Source organism: Amblyomma maculatum, chromosome 6 (assembly GCF_055883805.1).
Source record: "Amblyomma maculatum isolate TAMU_Amacu chromosome 6, ASM5588380v1, whole genome shotgun sequence".
Taxonomy (NCBI): Eukaryota; Metazoa; Arthropoda; class Arachnida; order Ixodida; family Ixodidae; genus Amblyomma; species Amblyomma maculatum.
The window spans coordinates 19367427-19391956 of record NC_139349.1 but is presented as its reverse complement, the minus strand read 5'-3'; the positions used below and the strand labels follow the sequence as shown (position 1 = coordinate 19391956).

Below are 24530 nucleotides of genomic sequence, written 5' to 3'. Positions count from 1 at the left end.
GTTTCAATCCTTAGTATACCAAAATTATAGGCACCATGTCTGCTAAATTTTCGCGGTGATGTGGCGAATAAAAGGCTTGCTTTTGTTTTTAATTGCATCTAGAAATCCCAAGAGCACTAAACCAGTAACACACTGGGCTCTACAGCTTGCATTCCTGTACTCAAAATGACCTTACTAGTTACTACTTTATCTACAATTATGAATTACGGAGAAAGCCGGAATGTCATCACCTGCTATTAAACAATTGACAAAGGATAATCAGCACTTCAAACATCAAAATCGCATACATGCCTACACAGACGGCTCAGTTAATGTAGCCAGTTCCGCGGGGTCTGTGACTATGCCGGCCAAGTCAACCCAGATAAAGGTTAAAGCTTCATATCTAACTTCTTGAACTGGTGTTGCCATGCGCGCTGCAGTTGAATTCATTTACAACTGTACATCTACGAAACGAAATGTACCAGTGAAGTGCTTTTATGCGAAGCCAGACCTGTCCAGGGTTGGTAGTAGGACACTGCATGAAGGAGCTGTGAAAATACACGCTCATTTTGGGCGAAAATTCAAGCCGAACGAAAGAAAACTTGCCCTCTAACTCCCATAATAAGTGTAGCGAAAGTGGACGACGAAAATTCGCGCTTTTCTTGATGGCAATGTACTGAAACAAAAAAGGCAAATTGTTTCACAGGCATGTGATAGCCTTCATTTCAAACGAACTCGCATATGAATAACGCCCCATTTCCACATTACTGCAACTCTGCTAAATTATAGGTTCACCAGTTCGATTATTGCAGACAAGACAGTGTGCGATTGACATGGCCAATCTAGCACTGTAGTTTCTTCGACAAAAACAAATACACATACATATATATCTATCTACCTATATATATATATATATATATATATATATATATATATATATATATATATATATATATATATATATATATATATATATATATATATATATATATATATATATATATATTTCCTCTCGTTCAATTTTTCGCTGGAGACAAGTACTGTGCGCTCGGCGCATAACAATCAAAAGAAGCTTTCTTCGTTTGCTGCTTCAGGCGCGCGCCCCGTTATAATTTATCCTCGCAAAAATGTTTCTGTACGCGCTGCCTCTGCCCAGATGGCTGCCGCGATGTCGACAGCGCTGCAGGCCTTCCCTAGATTTTGACATCTTCGTTTACCTTAGAACGCGTACACTGAACAACACTCGCACCATAGTTCACGCGTCCTGTGGTTTCTCCTACGTTTCGCTCCTACGAAACACGCGCCTCCCTAACTCTTAGAATTCTTTTTTTTTTTTTTTTTTTTTTTTTTACGATCAAGCACGATTTGTCAATACGTTTAGCGTTCGACAAAATTAAGCACTGCCCGTAATATTCGTTTTGTGGTATTGTTGCCGCGGCTCTTTAAATGTACGCTGCACTCTACCCTGCGCGATTATTTTGCTCTCACCTTTGCACAAAAGTGAAACTGTGACCAGTTAAGAGAAAAACCTTCCATCCATAGCGGCCACTCAACAAACAGGCTGATAGCATCACCCTTTTAGTACATTATACACTAAGAGCATTTACGCTGCTTTCATTAGAGCCTTCCGCAATCCTAAACATTTTATTTCAAGTTTCTTTCCCCAAGCTATTTTTTCGCTTCCGCTCTGATACTTATAATTAGAGGCACATAAGATTTAGTTTTACTCAAACGCATTGCATAAATTTTTAGTAGCAAAGCCCGCCAGACTTCAAGGTGTTTCAACGAAGGTCTGGTTTGCTTGGGTGTTACTTCGTCAAGAAACTTCCCGAAAAGCACCAGCTTCAAAGCATGAACGTTGATGCATTTGCTGCTAATGCACATTTCGTATAGAACACTCTGAAGCATTTTACTCTGATTTACAGTCCTCGCGCTAATTAAGCTTCTGATTATGAACGAACTATCACTACCACGAGATGTAGCAGAGCAGGCTCACATAACCAAAATTGCATTTAAGTGGGAAACAGCGCTGAGTACATCCAGCCTGGCAGAAAATTAAAACAGCGGAAACGGTTGGGACTAAGGGAGGGGTTGGACTTGAATAAAAGTGCGCCCTTAAGTTACGTCGGAGAGTGTCATTGACTTGAAAATGCAGTGCATGAAGAACAATTGAACCGAGCTTGCTCTGGGCTTGTTTGGTGCGCGGCTTCTGCTAACGCTGCCAACCGCGCTGCGAACAAATGTTAATAGCATAGGATATAGAGGATGGTACGAAGAGGAGAATAAAGGGTGAAAGCTTCTATGAACGACGAGATTCATGTTCCGTGAACACAAAGACGTGTCATAAAGCACTGCACGTGCCGGCAAGAGCAAGGAGGGGGAGGGGAGGGGAGATGGAGGAGGGGGGGCAACGAGTGCGGAAGTTCACTGTTCGTTTATGACTGGAGACAGAGGGCGCTACGAGCAGCCGTAGTTTATAACACACCGACGGAAGTGTGCCGTAACAATCTCCGTGAAAACGTCTAAGAGCCTCCTGCTGTGTTCAGTGGGAGCGTGACGTCAATGAGTTGCCTGCAACGAGAGCGGTTCAGGGCGTGATAAGGTTCCGCGCCGACAATAACTTTTATTGCTTCCCCAGAGTTGCGACGACGGAAGGAAGCCGGCGCATCCTATATCTAGTTCCTCCAGCCGTCCCTGTTGGAGTGATGAACGACGGGGGAGTTATGCGTGCTGCAAGGCTAACGTGCCCGAGGCGAGATAAGAACGGTAGCGGCTCCATCTTTCATACTCTCTGGCCATCAGAATAGCCAGTATTGGCGCAGTAAGAAAATTTCCCTGAGATGATAAGGACCCCCTAAGCAAATAATGCGTCCTTATGATCGAGGGAGGCACGTTAGGTGCACATTTTGAATCGAAGAAAAGCAGATATTGCACCATATAACATGCAGTAATATCGGATCTGCTTACTTTATATTAGTTGCTCATCTTAATCTTTTTTTCACTTTTCTCGTATTCACTGTTGTTTGGTTTTTCTTCTCTTATGATTGCATCAATAAACACTTCTTTATCAACTTTGACAAGTGGTCAAACATGTGAAACATCCGCGATGGGCCTGAAGCTCTAAAGATGGGCAACATTCATGGGAACTTCGTCAAAGTACTGCGTTAGTAGCTTTTCGTTCCTACCCTCGCATTCTTTTACTACGCCAGGTTTCAGCCCGTCGCTTAAACCCGGTCGGTAGCCACGCCGCGCCGCAGAAGAAAAAGAAGAAAGAACAGAAAGAGAAGCTACGTCGGCTTTGCTTACGCAACCTACCGAGTTTAACTAAAGCTAAACCCCAGCTAACTTTTTTTCTCTCGTCAAACGAAAGCAAATCTGAACAAAGATGATATTTGATTGATTGATCAATTAACAAAAATAAATACATTGACAAGGGGGTGCTGCATGCAACTGCGCTGTTTTGAAGCGAGAGCTTCATTGGCCGTGATACAGCGATTTCGCTGTGGCACCAATTTCCACCGTGATTGCTCCGCTTTTTTCCACTTTCACTCCGACCTTCCGAAAATGGTCTCATTAGGCAATGGCTTGGTGCCACATTGGAATGTCTCAATTACTAAATTAGTTAATTAAATCAGTCAATTAAGGTGACGTCAAGGATGTGACGTCCCGCAACCTGACGTCGAGCCAAAAAAGGGCATAGGAAGGGATTGGCGCGCAATTTGAAAGTATTAAAGACTAAAATAGTTAATTCCGTCAGTCAATTAAGGTGACGTCAAAGGTCTAATGTCATGCAACCAGAAGTAGAGCCATGAAAGGGCATAGGAAGAGATTGGCGCGAAATTTGAAAGTACCAATGAATAAAATGGGTAAACAAGAAGGGAATTAAGCAGCTAGAAGCAACCAGAAGCAGAAAACAACAGCATCTATGCTTTCGCATTATTCCAATGCAGATTTTGCAGTGCTCTTTAATTTTTTCTTATCATATTTTAGTGAGTTTAATTTAGGCCCATGGCCAGCAAATATACACTATAGTTCCTGGTGACTTGTTTTTTTTGTTTTATTTTTTTACGTTTAATGAAGGTCTTGCGCCGGCATGAGACATCCTGTACATTAAATAAAAGTAAGCTTTGGCTTGATAAACTGTTCCCGCCCAACGACTTTCTAGTAGCTAGCGGGCGACTCAAATAGTTGCATCCTTTGCGTTTCCAGTCAGTGTTTCTCCGCCGCAGTTCAGCTTTTCATGGAAGATGTCTTAGTCAGCTTACAGTACGAGAGGACGTGAGCGCATTCGTGTGCAGCGTTTAGGGCTAATGGATAGATACGAAAGAGTATGATATGGCGTGACAGTAGATTCGTGATTTAGAGCTATTGCTTTTAATTGTAGTTGACTACCTCTTAACATGGTTCCTTCTCACCTATTTATCTTTTGTTGCTTGGGAAATTATGTGGAGTATAAAATCGGGACATACATTCATTCCATCTCCTGCAGCTATGGACATAACAACAGCGGTTAGCAAAGAATAGTCAAGTTTGTTTTTTAAAACTGCTCCCCCTTCCACTCACTACCGCCCCCCCCCCCCCCCCCCTCTCCTATTCCAACCTAGAAGTTTAGCGCAGCGTATCTAACAGCTGAGTGTGCTTGATTAAACCTGCTCTAATTCTGCACAGTGACGATGAAGCAATGCCCTAGGCTTGCAATTATTTATTGTACTGGAGGGCAGTTTAGGGCGTTAGTGCAAAATTTTTCAGTTCACTTCCCCTTTCGTTCACGTAGGAAAGACGTATTTACGCAGTCAACAAAAAGCTAAACAGGCGGTATACTTCTAAGGTGGTCTTGTGTAAATTATTCGATCATTGCAAGCCTAAACTACGCAGCAACAACGTGTTTCCTGTGCGGTCTGTGCCCAGGAAGCACACCTGCTCTCACCACATAATCATCACAGTCATCGCAATAAAACAGCACAGCATCAGCCAAAATCAAAGTTGCAACACATGCAGGCGCACATCCAGGCAGTAAGTTAGGAAATGCCGAGGCCAACTAATCGAGAACGTTTCCCACTTCATTCCATGCCAACAATAACGAAACCTTCCCGAACTTCTGTGTTCGCGTGGGTACCTCGCATCATGCCTGTGTGGTTATCGCAGGAATTAGCTCTTTATTTCCTCATCACTGAAGCTCATTTCCTACCAAGTTCGTGAACGACGACTGCACAAGAAGAAAAAACAAAACAAAAAAAGTGAAGGGGAGGGTGGGGGGGGGGGGGGGGGGGGGGGGTCTGCGTGTCTGCGGTTGAAGCAGCCCTGTGTTCAATGGCGCGCGTGAAACGACTCCAGCGTGGTGCGGATCATTACGCGCGCGCCTAACCTAGGGCCCAAAGCTGAAAAAGATTGCTGACACCGTGTTCGATTTCCGCACCACGGTAACTATTTCCACTTAAGCTCCCTGGCGTGCCTCCACTGATGACAGTGCATGCAGCAGAGTGTAGCACTATCGTGCCGCGATGTGGGTTGCAATTGCTTCTGCGTTTCCGGCCCGCTACTGGCTCGCTCAACCTTCCCCTGAACCACGCTAACAAGCGTTATTTTAGACTTTAAACAAAAAGCAAGAAAAGCCAAACAACACTTCTTCCAGGTTGTATTTGTAGATTTCCTCACAATAATTAACCCGCCACGGTTCTACGCGTGCGATAATCAGTGCAGATAACAATCCAGCGGTTGCAATCATGAGACTTGGGAAAGGAAGAGCCCAACAGGTACACCCCGGCCTGCTCAAAAGATCTTGGCAGCTTCTCGGGATGTAGGAGACGTGCGTGTAAAAGTGGTGCATTATGTAAATAATCCAGCGTAGACTTGTTCACATTAATTTTGTTTTGTTACCCCAATAGATCAGCACGCTCATAAAGCATGCGCGAGTAACAACTTACCTTGTTGTCCATGTGAAGAGTGCTGAGCGTAGTTTTGAGTAGAAAGATTTGATGGAGGAACAGCGCTTTGGTTGGGTGTGGGACTGGACCGGTTTGGTGGATTGAGAGTACCTGAAAGATTCGCAAAAAGCAACAATTAACGTGGTATTGATATTGATAAACAAAACTCGAGGTTCTTAGAGTCCCCTTGCGGAATTAGCATACCAGCACTTTGCTAGCCGCTTATTCACCACATTCCTTAATTACTGCTTTTGTCGCATAGTAATTAGAATATAGTCGTAAACCACAGCAGTATATCAATAGCACCCAACACATATAATGAAAGTTTGCCTATTTAGCTTTGTCTCAAAACAAGTTTGTGGTACAGCGGCAATACTTCCGCACTATGTTCGCAGCATATTTATCTACCAAACTGCGAAAGCTCATATTTATGTAACGTTTCAATACAGACGCACAATATCGCTAATTACTTCTTTCCATCTAATTTAAAAGAAACACCGGGTCCTTTTTCCAAAAATTGGTAATGTATAATAGGTTCACCGGAAAGGATTTAAGGGCCAGTATCTGTCACAAATATTTTGTGGACAGCTCACCCGAGCGCGTCCTAAGGGAAGGAGGAAGGTGGGAGTGAAAGTGGAACGAGAGAAAGGGGTGCCGTAGTGGAGGGCTGAGGAGCAATTTCGACCACCCGAGGATCTTTAACGTGCACTGACATCGCACAGCACCCGCACGGCTTTTCTTTTCGCCTCCATCGAAGCGCAGCCACCGGTGGTCGGGATCCAACCCGGGTACTCCGGCACAGTAGTCGGGCTACTTAACCACTGCACAACCACAGCGGGGCGAAATCGGCACAGGAAATGAAATTTTGCCTATTTTGCAGGTTTTTGTCTGAAAAAACGTTTGTGGTAGAGCGGCAATACTTCCGCACTATGTTCTCAGCATATTTATCTGCCAAACTGCGAAAGCTTATATTTATATATGTTTCAATACAGACGTACAATCGCGCTAATTTCACGAAAACCGCGAGCAAGGAAAAATTCTGAAGCTACTTTTTTTACATTTCTTAAACTTTGTCCATCTATTCTTCTTCCCTTCAACTTTCGAATTCATTGAAAACACATTCCATAATTTCGTTGCGCTAGTAATTACGGCCACTCCAACAAAGCCCTTGAGGAAAGTAGAGTTCTGGGCTAGTTGGTAATAAATGATAAGTGGGAGGCTTAGTGCGGAACAAGCAAGGACAGGAGAGGCACACAGGACGAGCGCCCTTGAGCAAGTCTCAGCGCATGACGCAGGTTTCAAAATTCTACGACATTTGTGAATCGCACACTATTTTTCAACTGCGGCATAATATTGTATTTAGTCATTTATGCCTCGACGTTGCAAATTAGCTGGAAGACGTCGTAGTGAATGACTCTGGAATTTGTACGCGTGGTGTTCCTGATGCGCTTGTGGCATCGGGCAGCACAGAGATGTTTTTCGAATTTTACCTTCACAAAAACATGGATTGCACAAAAAAAAAACAATAAAGTTGAATAAGCAAGCAACGCATTCCAAATATTATAAGTGACATGAAGAAATTGTGAGGTTCATAGACAACTGCTTCATAAAAACAATGTTTCTTGGTTGCAATCTTTTATTTTATTCATTCGAATACGCACATTACCTTCATCTCTGTGCACAGTTTCTTTGTTTTTTTCATGCAGTCCAGGCTATGCGTGCCTGCATGAAGTGTGAGCCTAAGATCGAGCGCGCGGCAAAATGAACCAGTCTGACCGTGTGGATGCCATCGTCTTAGGTGGCACGGGCTTCCAGCTTCAGATAGAATTGCTTTTTTGTGTTCCATACTCGGCTTTGTCAATGGAACGCCATGTTCATTCTATTATGGCGCAACAGTTTCTCATGTGGCAACGGCTGCACGCACCCGCGAGGGTGAAGCGGGAGCTCAAACCTCGCTGACAGCGCTTTGATCTTGCTCTTCACCACCGTGTTATCGGCGTCTGGTTGCGGTGCGAACGAAGCTCCATCGCACATGCCTTGAACAGATACCCAAGAGGCATTGCACCGGCGGCATGACGTCATGAAGCTGCTATTTATTTGGCCAGATGAGGCAACAACCCGCTCCGGAGCAGCGAGCGCAGCCCGTCGTTTGCTCGAGCAGACGACGCGTCTCTGTTTACTCGGAAATGAAGTTGTTTGTTTAGTCAGCGTTACGAAAGCTTCTACCAGCTCAGAAGTCAGGGAGCAAATATTGAAAAAGAAGTATCTAAGGGTTAAGGCCTTTCAGTGCTGATTTAAGTGGGAAATTATCAGCGCTAGCGTCGTTGCTCCACAGGCACACCAGCAGAACCAGCGGAGAGATGGCCCCTAGAACATGTGCTGCGCCTGGCGGCGGCCCTCTCTTCCGTTCATACTGAGCGGCCGCGCGCTCGATGCAACGCGGCCGCGCCGTAGGAGCACCTATCTTCCACCGGGCCCTGAACCTTCGGTACCCAACGGAGATAAGCCTAGCAACTGCCGAAAAAAGGCCGAACTTTATACAGTGAAGCATATAAAGTGCGTGTGTGTGTGTGTGTGTGTGTGTGTGTGTGTGTGTGTGTGTGTGTGTGTGTGTGTGTGTGTGTGTGTGTGTGTGTGTGTGTGTGTGTGTGTGTGTGTGTGTGTGTGTGTGTGTGTGTGTGTGTGTGTGTGTGTGTGTGTGTGTGTGTGTGTGTGTGTGTGTGTGTGTGTGCGTGTGCGTGTGCGTGTGCGTGTGCGTGTGTGCGTGTGTGCGTGTGTGCGTGTGTGCGTGTGCGTGTGCGTGTGCGTGTGTGTGTGTGTGTGTGCGCGCGCGCGTGTGCGTGCGTGTGTGTGTGTGTGTGTGTGTGTTTGTGTGTGTGTGTGTGTGTTTGCGCGCGCGCGTGTGCGTGTGTGTGTTCGTGCGTGCGGGCGTGCGCAATTGTGCGTATTTGTTATCCTGATGGCATTGTTCAGATCTCTCAACATTCCGCGTTGTTGCTCCGTGCTCGTCAAATGACACTTTCCGCGGAAATAAGTGCGCAGGAAACCACAACTAAGAATTAAAGAGGTTTAAGCGTGAGGGTGAAAACGCAGAGGGTAAGAAATGAATTATTTCGACTGCAAGATAAGCAAACTCTTGACCTGTATAGAAATGAAAAAAAAAAAAAAAGCAAGCCAGGAAACAACTGATAACTCAAAACGCAGCGCCCTATACACTGAAGCAAAATCAGGGTGTCTTATATATTCAAAAGAGCAAACACGCAGGACGACCACGAAGGTGACAGGACTAAGCCAGGACGAAGCGCCTTGTCTTCTTCGTGGTCGCCCTGTGTTTCTGTGCCCTTAAATATTTACGAATGCAGTGTAAACAACGAGCCCAACCGCAAGTTCTTTTAGGGTGTCTCAAAACGCGTAGATAGAAAAATGAAATTTAACCAAGAAGATTACACGTGTGCATCACCTGGGGAAAGAATTAACATATTTTACTGGATGGGGGCAGTAGCCGTCCAGGCATCGATTCTGGCACAGTCATACTCCCTGAGGCATATAAGAGCTCCAGCTGGCAAATACCATAATTTTAGATATGATGCAGTCATTAATAGAAGGCGATTGAAAGATTGATGGCTGAAGAGCAGAGAGTTGACCTGAAAACACAAGTAAGTTGGGGATTAAAATTTAGTAAATATAAAAGTGTATAGTCTTTAAATGTCAATTAAAATAGCGATCTATAGGTATTAATGTTAAGATTAAAGGTACCCTTAATGGCTATTTGTGGTAATATTCTAAAGCAAGAAATCCATAAGCTGCTCTTTGTGAGTACCCGACTCACATCTAAATGTTTTATATAGAGCGTATAATTTACAAATAATTTTTAAAAAGTGTTCCTGGCGACCATTCGCGACCGATTGCGGTCACCCTTTCCCACGCTCCCTCCCCGATCAAGTCAAGCTTGCTGCGCGCGCCCAATTATCGAACGCTCCAAAGCGACCCGGTCGGGATGGGGCGTGGTGGGGCTTCGACTTGGCTTGTTTTCTTGATTTTTTTTTTCGTTGTGCACCGACGTGCGCTCAGTTGAGAGGGAGGAGGAGCATCAGAAACACTACATAGCGGGGTTTTTAGCTTTAGTAAACAACCTTTCTTGGGCCCTTGAATAGACTGGTTAGGAAAGTATAAAGAAAAAGAAATGCCGAGCATGGTGCCATCCGCCACCGCGTCGCTAAAAAGAAACCACGCTCCTATCATCCATCTATTCTTGTGACTTTCCATGTGCCTCTATGCACATGGAAAGTGCCTCTATGATTTCATCTACAAAAAATAGCACCCCGGCGAATGCATGCAGCTGTTTGCATCTGTTCTTTCAAAATGAACAAAACGCCAATATTTGCAAAAAGATAGCGACGCACATTAGGCAGCCGTTGAAACGACGATACCGCGGCATTCTTCTCAAAACAAGTTTAAGTGGCAGCATTCTTGTGTGGCCACCGGTGCACACGCGGAAGAGAGTTTTCTCGTCATTGATTTTATGTTTTCCGAGAATTATATTAAGGTTGTGGCGGCGAAGAATGTCCACCACCGGTGACTACTGTCACGTAGGACATTTTGTGCTCATACATTCAGAGATGAGCCACATCACTTGCTGGGTGTTCTTACTTTCCAAGGGTTCGTTTCAGTAAGGGGGAAATATGCTAGACAATAAAATGGAATCCGATCAAGAATACCTTCTTTATTCGCATCAACTAAGGCCCGTTAAGTTTAGCGGATTCTAGTGGCTTTTTTGAAGCCCACGAACGGACACCTACCATTTAAAAAAGGTAGAGGAGTTCCCTGGTTTGGCACCAGGGCGTCCCAGGGCTATGCACTTCGGTAAGGATTTGCGATTCTTTCGACGGCAAATCCAATTTAACAGCTCAGCTTTCAAAAGGGATTCTTGTTATTGTGTTCACGTGTGTTCATGGCATAAAATTGAAAACTCGTGAGTTCTAACTAATTTATCTCAGTCGACGTAAATGTTTAACTGTCCCTAATGAAATTCACTTTTTAGAAAATGAATGCAGTCCTGGGCAAGTCCGGCTGCTTTGTCAAGCACAGCATTCACAGTAAGCGCTCTTTTCACGCTGCCAATATTGTTTAAGTTCTAAGCGTAGTGATCCTGAGGAGACCAAGTCATTGTGTTAAAACGTCAAGTTTGGCTAGTTGGTAATTTCTTGTTGAAATCATTTTGTAGCAGTAAAAACACGGACCTTGTGTTTCGTGTTCTTTGTGTCCGTGTTTTTACCGCTACAAAATGATCCCAACAAGTCACTGTGTTACGCCGTAACAGCTCCTAGATATAGAACCATAGCAAGGTGTGAAAATAAAATTCAAGTAACTCAATGTAAATTTGTTTATTTTATTTTTCACACATTTCCGCATATGTTCGCCCATTAATTCGTGTTTCGCTAATTTCTATATGTGAGAGAATAATTTTTTTCTCTGCTGCAAAGAGAGTTGGGTATATTTTCACGCTAACACGGGAAAATACCAAGGTGTTTTCCATGGCTGCCGAAGACGTAGTCTGGTGTACTGCACTGATAGAATCCCATTGCAAACAGCAGTGAAATTGAGAAAATTGACAAAAAAGCAATTTTCAGTGGCAATTTTCAGTGGGCACTGGTAAACATTTACTCGCGCAGGTCTGTGGAATACAAACCAAACCTAAAGAGCAATAAACTCGCTATGTAGCAACCACCGGCCAAACTTATTTCCATTTGCATTCGCGCTAGCTTCAATACGCTCGAGCACTGTTTATGCGGACAGAAGGTACAAGGTGATAAGCCGAAAAGTAGGCATTCGTGAATGCAATAAAAAAAAAGAACGAACGAGTGAGGCTCGCCTGTCAATTTTATTCACAGCTCACGAAGCCTGCGTGTTCTTCGTCATCGAAGTGCCTTCAGGACAGTTTGACTATTTTCCTAAGCGCCCTTCATTAGGACTCGCTCAATTTATCAAAGTGCACGTGTCCAGTAGCACATATTAAGCCTGTCAGTTTTCCATCCCGTGAAGAGTTACTATTATATATATGTATATATATATATATATATATATATATGCAGAGAGAGAGAAGCCCCACCTCCGTCTACGTGCTCGCCCACCAACGCTTCCTTTTCTTGCTACCGTCCTGCTACGCCGACACCAGCCGCATTAGCGGAATTAAAAAGGCCATGCAAAGGGGAGCCTGCATGAATGCGTAGTGAAAATAAGAACAAATATTATGGCGCGCCACTTTCGGGAGCAGCAGATTGGCGTTTCAGAATGGGGAGTGTTTCAATTATATGCATCCAGTGAAATCAACACTCACACGATGCGCAGTTCGGCTCGTTTTAAAATGCTAAAACTGTACATTGTTCCGCATTACAATACAGTGGCTTGCTTTTAGCTGATTGCGCATTTACGTCTTTGCGTTCATAGATGGTCCATTGAAAAATACTGCAAACATGCTGCGTGTGACAAGATCGATTCGATCTTTGTTCATGTCTTTACACTGAATCAACAAAGCGCTTGCACGTGCTTCTTGCAAGCATAGCGTGCTGGCTGGGTATGCACCGTAGCAAGCTGCGGAACGGGTTTGTCGACGGGAAAGGCGACCTCCTCCAGCTCAGGTTTACCGGCGTCGTTCGCCGAAATTCGTTGCTCCCATCGTACTCAGCATTATATATGCAGCAGCGAAAGAAAAAAAGCATATGAGCGAACCCGACCTCGGCGGCTGCGTTTCGATGGAGGCGAAACGGAGAGGCGTCCGTGTGCTGTGCGATGTCAGCGCACGTTAAAGATCTCCAAGTGGTCGAAATTACTCCGTAGCCCTCCACTATGGCTCCTCTTTTTCTCTTTCCACTTTCACTCCCACCTTCTTCCCTTCCCTTACGGCATGGTTCAGGTGTCCACAGAAACAAGTGTAACAGATAATGCGCCTTTCCCTTCCTGTGAATCAACCAACCAACCGACCGACCGATCGACCGACCGACCGACCGACCGACCGGCCGACCGACCGACCGACCGACCGACCGACCGACCGACCGACCGACCAACCAACCAACCAACCGACCGACCGACCGACCGACCGAAACCAACGAACCAACCGACCGACCGACCGAAACCAACCAACCAACCAACCAACCAACCAACCAACCGACCAACCGACCGACCGACCGACCAACCAACCAACCAACCAACCAACCGTCCGACCGACCGACCGACCGACCGACCGACCGACCGACCGACCGACCGACCGACCGACCGACCGACCGACCGACCGACCGACCGACCGACCAACCGACCGACCGACCGACCGACCGAAACCAACCAACCAACCGACCGACCGACCGACCGACCGACCGACCGACCGAAACCAACCAACCAACCAACCGACTGACCGACCGACCGACCGACCGACCGACCGACCGACCGACCTACCGACCGAAACCAACCAACAAACCAACCAACCAACCAACCGACCGACCGACCGACCGACCGACCGACCGACCGACCGACCGACCGAAACCAACCAACCAACCAACCGACCGACCGACCGAAACCAACCAACCAACCAACCAACCAACCAACCGACCGACCGACCGACCGACCGACCGACCGAAACCAACCAACCAACCGACCGACCGACCGAAACCAACCAACCAACCAACCAACCGACCAACCAACCGTGTTATACACCACCAATAAGACGAGTAAGAAAACCAATAGAACCGCGAATGCACACAAAGAGGGGGACCGACTAAACAGGGGCAAGGATGAAGTCATGGCAACAAAGAAAACAGTGAGTGAGTGAGTGAGTGAGTGAGTGAGTGAGTGAGTGAGTGAGTGAGTGAGTGAGTGAGTGAGTGAGTGAGTGAGTGAGTGAGTGAGTGAGTGAGTGAGTGAGTGAGCGAGCGAGCGAGCGAGTGGGCGGGCGGGCGAGTGGGCGGGCGGGCTGGCCAGTTGAGCAATTGCGCACGTGAGTTACATGAACTCACTTGATGAAAGAACACTGCACTCGGGTACGCCTCTGAGCTTTCCCGTAAGGATACAAAAAATTCGTTGGAAGCATTTACATTAAAAGCGGTTTCCTGCGATTCTTTTCACTCATCTGTCGCTCTTCCACTTACTTTTTTTCTCTCTTTCTTTTTCTTTTTGTTTGCCTATTTTCTCTTTTTCCCACGTTTTTTATACAGTTTTGACATATTTTGCACAATTTCGACATGACTGTTTTAACATATGCACACTATATAGACGTCCTTAGCTATTTCGACATCTACTCGGCCTTTATGGCTAACACTAATTAATTAATTACTCCATATCGACAAACAGCACACAAACACCTTTTTTTTTCATCGTTTACTTCATACAACCATTTTTTTACTCAATCAATTCCTTTGTCGACATTGGCGGTGTGATACCCTCCGCAGACACACAAATCCTGTCCCAAAGGCTTTCGCCTTCCTATTAGACTGCATTCATCAACGAACAACCCCGAAATAAACCTGAATGTAACGTTCTCAAAACTCCCATAACTTGGATTGATTTAGAAAGGTTACGATTTAGTCGCTCACTGTTTGCTACGAAACGCCGTCAGTTTATACCAACAGAGGGTCATCTGGGAACTGGAGACACTAATGAACCCGTCTGGACGGGCTAACTTCCTTCGGCCGTAATTTGTTGTGGACAAGGACGGAAATCGTATCGCAACGCACTTACAATACGCGAAACGCGGGGGAGGTTAAGGCCGTCGCGACGTTCCTCGTGCGAGCGAGGGGAAATCGGGGATGCTGGAATGGCAGCTGGCAGCAAATTACACGCCGAGGACGCAACGTTCTGTATGCCCACTCAGCTCACGCGAATGAAAGCTATCCAGGACATAACGACTTTCAAGCGCGCTCTCCCAGGCCGTGCCGAAGCTTAGCGGTCCCAGTCCGTTTCCCTAATGTCTCGAGTCAGCGCCTTGCGAAAGTTTATCGAGGCAACGAATGCTGAGGGTTGCAATAGACGTAGTCCTAAGATGATTTTGTCCTGATCGTGCTATTTCTGAACTGAGAGGAACTGAAGTGATTTTTTTTTCGTCTCAGTGATGTTGAACGGTGGGAAATTCAGATTTTACAAGGGTACAATGATTCGTTGTTAGGAGGCTCAAATGTTTTTGTCTCGCATAACCTACAGAAATTTGAACTTTATGATCATTCTTTCCTCTAATTATTGAGTGTTTTCGCCCCTTTCCAGGTCCGCCTATGACGCCGCAGCCGATAACCCCTGATTGCACTGAAGTTGGCCAACAATATTAAACGCTCAAAACCATGTATACAAAAAAGTACACCTACGGAGTATTATCCGTAGCATTTGAAACATGACAGAGTGCATGCTCGCCGGCTTACGTGCTCATTTAGGTTTTCCAGACTAAGACATGATATCATAGACAAGAAAGGGCTAGACACTAAGGTGATCCTAGGCCTAGACCTCACGAAGGCCTTCGATAATATCATACATGACGCGGTATTAAAAGGTCTTGAGGAAGTAAACGTAGGCAAAAGAACATACAGATACATTAAGAACTTTCTTCAGGGCAGAAGGGCGGTGATTAAATTTCAGGACGCAGAGTCTCCCAGCATAAGGCTAGGAAGCAAAGGAACCCCTCAAGGTGCCGTGTTATCTCCATTTCTATACAACATAGCAATGAGAGGCCTCCCAGCTAAGCTGAATGAGATCTCTGGAATAAAGTTCAGCATGTATGCTGACGATATTAACATCTGGATGAACAATAGAAGTGATGCAGAAATTGAGTGGAGCCTGCAGAGAGCTGCAGACGCCGTGGTGAAGTATACAGCCGACAGAGGACTAGCATGCTCACCGCAGAAGTCGGAGCTCTTTAGGTACAGCACCAACAGCAGATACAAAAAGCCAATAAACATCAAAGTGGTAGTACAGGGCCTAGAGGTGCCGAAGGTCGAGGAGATGAGGGTCCTGGGTATGGTTATCAATCATAAAGGCAACAATACCAATACCATAAAGAAATTAGCAACATATGCGGATCAAGTGCAAGGCATATTCAGAAGGATAACAGTAAAAGGGAGAGGCCTAAAAGAGAGAAGCCTCCTGAGAATATCACAGGCGTACATAACAAGCAGAGTCTGCTATGCAACGCCGTACTTAAATATGAACAAAGAGAACATAGATAAACTAGACAGGATACTGAGGAAATGTGCCAAGAGGGCTCTGGGACTTCCCATATCCACATCAACGGAACGTCTTGAGAAAATGGGTATCCACAACAGATGGGCCGAGCTAGCTGAGGGAGTTAGAATAGCTCAGCTGGAGCGACTTAGCCAATTTGAAACAGGAAGAAAAATACTAGAAAGGATAGACATCCAACCGGGATACACTGCTTATAAGACAGTGGATATCCCGGAAGAGATAAGAGCCAGGATGCACGTCCCGCCTACGCCAAAAAATATGCACCCCGAATATAACAAAGAGAGGCGCGGGCGTAGAGTGAGAGCATACGAGAAAAGAATGGGAGAACAACCAGCAGAATAAGTGGCCTACGTAGATGCTGCATGTGGACGGCAAGGAGCAGCCGTATCCGCAGTAGTCGACGGAACAGGAGCACCTGTAGTATCGGCTTCATGCTGCACGAGAGACGCCAACGCGGCGGAGGAATTGGCAGTAGCGCTCGCTTGTGTCGGTACCAAGGCTAAATTAATACTATGCGATAGCAAAAATGCGGTCAGACATTTTGGGAAGGGATGAATATCAGAAGAAGCTAAACGAGTCCTCGAATCGAGGCCGCTTGAGCGCAACGTGGAAATTATATGGATACCAGCACATGAATCCATCGCAGGGAATGAGGCTGCTCACGAGTTTGCCCGAGCTCTCTATCACCGGGCGGATGCCGAGCAGCCCTCTTGCATGGATATAAAAGATAGCCTAATCTCGTATAAAGAGGTTACAGAGCACTATAAACTAAGCAGAAGGGTCTACCCGCCGCCAGACCGTTCCCTCGGAAACGAGGAGGCAATTGCATGGAGGAGACTACAAGGGGGCAATCATATTAGTCCCTTTTGGGTATATGCAACAATTTCAAAAGATGAAAGGGTCTACATTGCATAACACGTGGGAGATGGGGCGCTCTAGATCATATTATTTGGGAATGTAACAACAGCCCAGGAGCTACAGAAAATATAGATAGAGACGCCTGGAAGACCCTGCTGCGAAGCGAGGACCCCGCTCAACAGCAGCAAGCCATCCGCCTGGCGGCTGAGGCCGTGAAGCAACAATGCATATTCACCAGACCTTAGTTCGCGAGGCTCTTGAGTAAAGCTCCATCAGGCCTGCGTGCCGGGGAGTCCGAAACGGAGCTTCTTCTCGGTGGAAATAAAGGTTTTCAACAACAACAACTTTCTGAAGTGGTGCAACGACTGCAGCGTATGTGCTAGATGCCTGAAATAATCTTTGTATCCCAAGGCTAAACAAGTTTCTTGAACTTCCACTTTTCGCTAAGAATTTTTACACTATTCTAGAGCGATGCAACTTTTGATCACCCTCACCAATGTCTTCACGGGTATGAAATCAATGTTACTGATCTTGTTAATGAGATAAGAATAGCAGTTCGAGTAAATTCGCTATGTGATAATTTTGCATACTGAGGTATGTTGGTTTGTATGTTTTAATGTTCCAAAGCGAGCCAGGCAAAACATTGGTTCACTGGAAAAGAAAGGCACATTATCTGTCACACTTGTTTCGTGGACGTCTGAATCGCGCCGCAAAGTTAGCGAGGAAGATCACAGTGAAAACCGAAAGAGAGAAGGGGTGCCGTAGTGGAGGGTTTCGGAATAATTTCGACCCCAGGAAGTCTTTAACATGCACTAACATCCCACATCACGCGGATCTCCCTCCGCTTCGCTTCCTACAGAACGCAGCCGTCGGAGCTCGGATTCGAAACTGGGTACTCCAGTACAGTAGTCGGATATTAGGGCGATAGCCTTTAATGACTCATTCTCGCGGATCGTGTCTGTCCGTCCGTAACGCTTTCGTTGCGTGGTGTTTTGTCTGGGGCTACGGCTGAAGTTTGGAGCACATTCTCCAGCAGCTGAGGACAGAGACAGGTCTAGCGGACGCCGGCGTGCGACCGCTGCCAAATGCGTTGATGTGACGGCGACGGTGGGGGAGTGATCATTTGTCTACTGCTGCGGCGGCCAACCCTCCCCGCCTCCCCCACTTCGGGACGGAGACGGGCTGCCTTTCGGGTCTTAATCCCCCTTGGCGTCCAAGGCAGCGATAGCAGGGAACCTGTCCTTGAGCTGAATGAACCAGAGGCGCATCACTACCAGCATTGACCCCGCTCGGCGAATTCTCGAAGCAGTAGGGTGACCTTGGAATTACCTGGGTGAAATGACCACCGCTAGCAGGCGACTTCGCTAGCTGTTTCGCCTTGGTGCAGGATTTCCACCACCAGCACAAGATCGTCATCGACATCGGAAAAGTCTGTCCTCACTACCGAAAGATGTGAGAGGAGGTTCGAGCACCACCATCGCCAGTGGGTGGCACACTGAGTGATCTCATGTGCCTCACTGATTGGGTTGCACCGAGTGAATTTGGTTTCTCCAGTTAGGGAAGTGGGGAAAACTGATCGTATTTAAGCGGTGAAAATTGTCTCCATCGAGAGTTCTGTTTTCTTCTTACTACCTATATATGTCCCACCATGTAAAAAGTTGCATAAAAAGCTTTTCTTTGTCTCTCCTCTCTGGGTGTCTTCTGCCTCGATGCTCCGTCGTCTCGGCTCGTCATGATTGCACTGCGGTGAAGCCTAGGCCACCGAAACCCAACCATATCAGTGGGAGGTGGTATAAAGCATGTGGAGCACTGACTGGACGTAGGGCTTCCTGGCATTACGTTTGGCAGGAGCTGCCAACTACGGCCTCTCCTTTGATGTCTGATCAAAGGAGAGCCTGCCAAGACCCTTGCATTCACGTTATCCCTTGGTCCTACGTCATGCTATTTCTCTATATTTATGCATTTGGTAGTATTGACATTTTTTGCAAACGCATACATCGGCTGATGTATCGCACGTTTTAGCACTATCTCCGCTTTGTTTACGACGAACAAAATGGTAAGAGAATCGCATTGGTTTGTGTTTATATGAAGCAAAATGAATGTTCATTTCACAATGTACCTGGCACACCTGACATGCTCTGGCAGAATCTGTGATGCAGCTTTTTGATGGCCGCTCAAGCGCAAAGGAAGTCTAATTTTCTTTTTGCAGTGCTCATAATAAATAGAAAAAAAAATAGCAGTGGCTTAACTCAGCTAAGCCTGGATATACAAAGTGAGAGCATAAATAGGTACCGAATCGTTTCTCGGTTGTTCTTGTCGTGGCTTCTTCTCTGCCGCCTTGCGTCATCGCTTCGTAAGTCTCTCTTCTCGCTCCTCGGATGTTTTCACCGCTCGTTCAGCCCTTCCAGCTTCATTTTTCCTAAGTCCTGTTTCTTCACTGCGAGCAACTCCGGCTGAATTATTAGATAAAGCTTGTAGGCGGGCGTAGCTAGTGCTCGCACTAAGCGTTGTTGCCACATTCACGGCATGGCACCACAGACGCGGCGCAACTCCCAGCGTCTGTATACGCCTTCGCAAGTGAGCGGCTGCTCCAGGGCTTATATCCGCAGCTGCGGCGCAGCAAGAGCACCGCGCATGCGCAGTGAGGTGCATAGCTAGGTGACTACGTCACGCGCGAAGCTCCACTGAGTGCGGCGATATGTACTGGTACGAATGAAGTTTCCCAGTAGTGTGAAAAAGAAGTAGGCGTGCGAGGTAGAAAAAGCGGAGCAACAGCAGAAAAATGGAGCGCCACCCGCTCCGTGCACAACAACCGCGAAGAAGCGGGTGGCAAGCAGGCCGCATGCCGCGAGGCACACATCTGAAGGTCGAGTGAAGGCCAAACTTCGGCGTTCGCTAAACGCGCTGCGGCTAGCGCAGTTAAACCGAGAACGTAAGTTATTGACCGCCAGCTACTTAGTGCGCTACAGTCAATTGTACCTCTGGGCCCAAAGGCAGTTTCCGCTCTTTGCCAATTTTTCTTCGTCCTGAAATATTGAAACCCTGCTCCGGGAGTATTCTTAAATGACCACTCCTGCAAGCAGGAGCAGACGAGGCGGTAGAAAAATATAGCGCCGCGAATGATACATTTTTCGCGGAAGCTCCCACGACCACTGCACTTTGCTCCCTCAGAGTACAAAAAAAATGTTGCTTGTAGGTGATGTATTCAGCGACCGTACATGTAGTTTTCCGCTAGGCTAGCGGTAGAAGACCATTAAAGCTGCGAGCATACACATGGCCGCTGCTTCGGGAGAATAGTAATTACAGCATAATGTGTTACGTGACAGGTAGCACTTTGTGTGGGGCCACAAGACCGACCACGCTGCTATACTGCCACTTTCTTACTTTTTTCTGCCTCTGCTAAAGTTGGCTCTAGCATTTCAGACAGCTGGTACAATTCTTCTGTTCACGTCACGTTTACTACAGGCAAGTACAACTCCACTCCATTACATATTTCAATTGCATGCCTCACTGTGAAAAAAAAAATGACAAGACTGCGCTTAAGTCTGCAGAAAAGCGGAAATGGCGGAAGCCACTTTACAGAAGTTTTCTTTAAGTGAATCGTCATTGTCATCACTACTATCACCATTGTCTTTATCACTATCTTCACCGTCATTATTATGCCTATTTTCATTATTACGCTGAGACAAGGAGAATTACGACCTGTCTCCCACAATCCCGCTGAGAAATAAGGCGATAGATTAAAAAAGGTAAAGTCCGGCGTTGAGTAGTGGTTTGCGCACTTGGCTGAGGTTCGGAGGAATAGGGGTTTGACTCCCGGTATAGACATTTTTTTCTTTAAGTGTCCCTACGGTGGACACTTTCTGCCCACACTTTCTGCGCACAGAATCAGATGACGCCACTTGAGCCAAGAGCCTTATAATAAACGTGCGCGGCTTGCAACACACGTGACAAGGACTGGAGGCGACTCCTTCGTCTGTACCCAACAGGCGTGGACGATCCGGTACAGAGCTTCTGAATGGTGCTATCTGCGCGTGTTTGAGTCAGCATATTGGAAGCGGTAGAGAGATATCTGCAACATTTCCGGCAATTCGAAGAGCAGGTGCACTGAAAGCTCAACGGAACATATACGAAACTCTACTGATTGCTAATGTGAGTTTATCATTTCCAACTCACCATTCTGATACTTCGGAAGCATGTGGTTGCCTGGCACTAGAAACGTGGCTGAAGTAGACAAACGGAACCAAGTTTCGTAGCACATGGCAATAGTCTGCAGTTTATCGCGTGAGCATAGTTTAGCATTGCGATTAAAATTCTAAACAGGCGTACTATTTTTGTTAAATTCATAAAACATTATTCGTAAAGACCGAAAAAACAGCGTACCAAATTGCGGCGTCACACAGTCGCTCTAAATACACAGTGTAAAACAGTGCGAACAATGCAGGTTCTGTGACGCGCATCATTCCACTCCCCGTTGGAACTAAGGGTCACGACCACATCCGCTGCTTCAGTGTTTCGAGCTCCTTAAAAAAGCCGTGCCTCTATAGGGGGAGCACTTCGAACGTCACAATGACCATTCGTCATGCATGTCTCTGCAACTTGCTCTCCTCAGTTTCGCTGGTGCGGTCCTAAACACGTGCCTCTCGGAGCACCAAGAAATCAACTCTGACGAGCTATTACGTTTTCCTACTTGGTGCGTTTCAGAATGCAATCATGTGAAATGCAATCATGCACAAATAATTAAGGAAACATGAGTCCTAGCATGCTCATTCGCGGAAAAGCGTGCTTACGTTGCCTCAAGTGAACAGCGGTAATGAGTAACCCTCTACCACGCTCAACGGGATTTTCTTAAACCAGCGTCGTTGGCACTACATCCTGATGGGGGATCGATCCGCAATGCCCCTTCACAGGCGGTGTCCTTTTCTGCAGTCCACAGCTGCTGCATTTCTCTTATGGCTGACTTTACTTTCATCCCAGTTTTCGGTTACCAGCACGTGCTGCTGTCTCAAATCCGCAATACGTGTGCGCCTTCTATGCGAAATGCAAGGGCGACACGTTACCTCCGCGTTGTGTTTCTTTCTACGCGTGGCTTAAATCCGAGATCGATAGATGGATAGAAAACCCGACAAATAAATGATAAACGAGCATGACTTGCGTAAAGTCAACAAAAATCAGTTTACGTCCAGAAAACAGCTTGGCCGAGACCTGCGGAGTAAAAGCGGACACTAGATAATCAGGTTAACATCAACAGCTGGTGGAGATTGACTGTGTACTCACGCTAACGACGTTTGCAAGGAAAGCTATGTTGGAGAGAGAACGAAGTAAGAAAGAAAAGAGGAGCACGAGAGTTCTCGTGTAAAAAATGAGGGCTGTTGGGTAGGAAGGAAGCTCAAAGCATCGGCAAGTGAAGCTTCTCCGTTCACATTGGAGGTCGTTCGTATCCCGGTAGGGCTGAAGATTTGGTTCTGTTGGACCGCATTTCCATGGAAACGGTCAGACATTTTTCACGTAGGTGGGGCTGGATATTTATGTGCCGCTTCGGAATTCAAGCTGAACATCAGGTCAGACTTCACAGTCCCCTATAGTTGCCAATAATAGAAACTAAAAGCAATTCATTCTTAATAGAGTTGCATTAGGCCACGGCTCTCGGAAGGGTTCTCGTAATTTCGTCCCTTGGCTAAGATGTTCAAGTGACGTATCGATCGATCTATCTATAGATTAGTAACGTTTATTGGCACAAGGGCATCTGAGGACAAAGAGCGTCAGAGGGTAACATTGAATGGTTACTATGTAAAATGGCAAAAAGTCAGGAAACGCTGCTAATGCAGAAATGGAAAATGTCCACTCTATATGGCTTGAAATATACTGGGAAATCTAAAAATGATAGACACAAAACGATGTGGTTCCTCTGTGTGAAGAAAGAGGTAATATGTTTAAATTGAAGAAAGTTGCAGGGCTTGCCGTGAGCAAAGGAATGAGGACAAATAACCTTTGGTTTAGCTCTGGTTAAACCTGCATGGAAGCGGAAGCTTCTTTTGCCTGCTACCTTGTTCCTCTATCACGCCCTATCAGTGTAGGGCACTACATTTTTGGGGACATGTAAGCTCAGCCTTTAAGGTTAGACGCGAGAGCGTAAGCTACCTGCCCACATATAAAGTCCCGCTTTGACCAAGCCGTATGCACGTGCCTGCGTGTCCTAAGGGAAACATGAATGCAAAGGGCTCTGGTATCACTCTGCCATTTGGAAGGAGAGACCTGAGTTGGCAGCCCCTGCCCGTGGCATAGGGGTAACGTGAATTCAAATGTCTGGCAAGCTGATTCTCATGTCACCCTCCAACATGAAAGGAAAGGCCCGAGTTGGCTCTCTTCAGGCACTCACCCACACTGACGTTGAAGGCTTTAGTTGGCTGCAGTAGTGAAGCTTCCGCTTCAATTCTCACCGTGTATGGCTACGGCGCCCGCTTGTCTATGATAAAGGACCTTCTCACAAGCAGGTGCATTTGGTTTGGTTTGTGGGGTTTACCGTCCCAAAGCAACTCAGGCTATGAGAGGTGCCGTAGTGGAGGACTCCGGAAATTGTGACCACCTGGGGTTCTTTAACGTGCACTGACATCGCACAGCACACGGGCGCCTTGCTTTTCACCTCCATCGAAAAGCGGCCGCCGAGGCCAGGATTCGATCCCGCGTCCCTGGGAACAGCAGTCGAGCGCCGTAACCACTGCGCCACCCCGGCGGGGTGCAGGCATTTGTTGAGTGCATGCGCAACAATATCATGCTGCCCACGTTTCTCGCATAGAGGGCGAGTGTCAGACGCAACCCATGCGTTCGGTGCGATTGGCTTATCCTCAATAGTGTCAGCGCCACTTCAACGAAGCAATTTTCCAGCTGTTTTTCAGTAACCTATAGTAGGCTTGTAGCATGAAGTAAAATAATACATAGTGTAAGGTAACGCGAAGGTCGGACTTGGGGAATCAGGCTTTATTGCAGACCTGAAGCCTTGGTCGCACACTGCAGCCAAACACACTCCGCGATGACGATGGGTATCTACAAGAGGGAGCAGGATGAAGATGAAGCAGCACTACGGTGGCTGCAGCACGTTCAGCCGTGTGGAAGAAGAAGCGCCACACAGTGCTCACACTATTTCGCCCGCGCAGTTTTTTTTTTTTTTTTTTTTTTTTTTTTTTTTTCGAAGCGTTTGCCACAAGGCATAAGTTGAGAAAGGGGGAATGGGATGCAGGAGATAGAAAGTTAAAAGAAGGAGTGTAGTCCAGTTGTGCTTATGAATTCGAGAAGGTTGGCAGTATAGCGATTGTCCATTGTCCATTTGTCATAATCACTATCGCGATTCCACCGCAGGCCCACCTTCATGATTATCCGTTGCCTGATGTGCGTTGTTGATGGACACGTCCACAACAAGTGGCGCACATCGCAGACGTCAGGTGGAGTGTCACAGTGAGGGCACCTGTCAGTCACTGGTAGGTCTTTTTCCCGCCATCGATGTCGAACAGATGGGGTCAGAGCCGCCCCTGCCCGGATCCGGCGCACTGTCACCTC

At 46.6% G+C, this 24530-nt stretch overlaps 1 long non-coding RNA gene across 1 annotated transcript in view; it reads right to left on the bottom strand.

The window, feature by feature from the left end:
• LOC146185189 (uncharacterized) overlaps positions 1 to 24530 on the bottom strand; it is a 91559-nt gene that overhangs the window by 18745 nt on the left and 48284 nt on the right. Inside the window, exon 2 of the long non-coding RNA XR_014707777.1 lies at positions 5904 to 6014. This is a non-coding gene — a long non-coding RNA (uncharacterized LOC146185189). The remainder of the gene's footprint in view (positions 1 to 5903; positions 6015 to 24530) is intronic.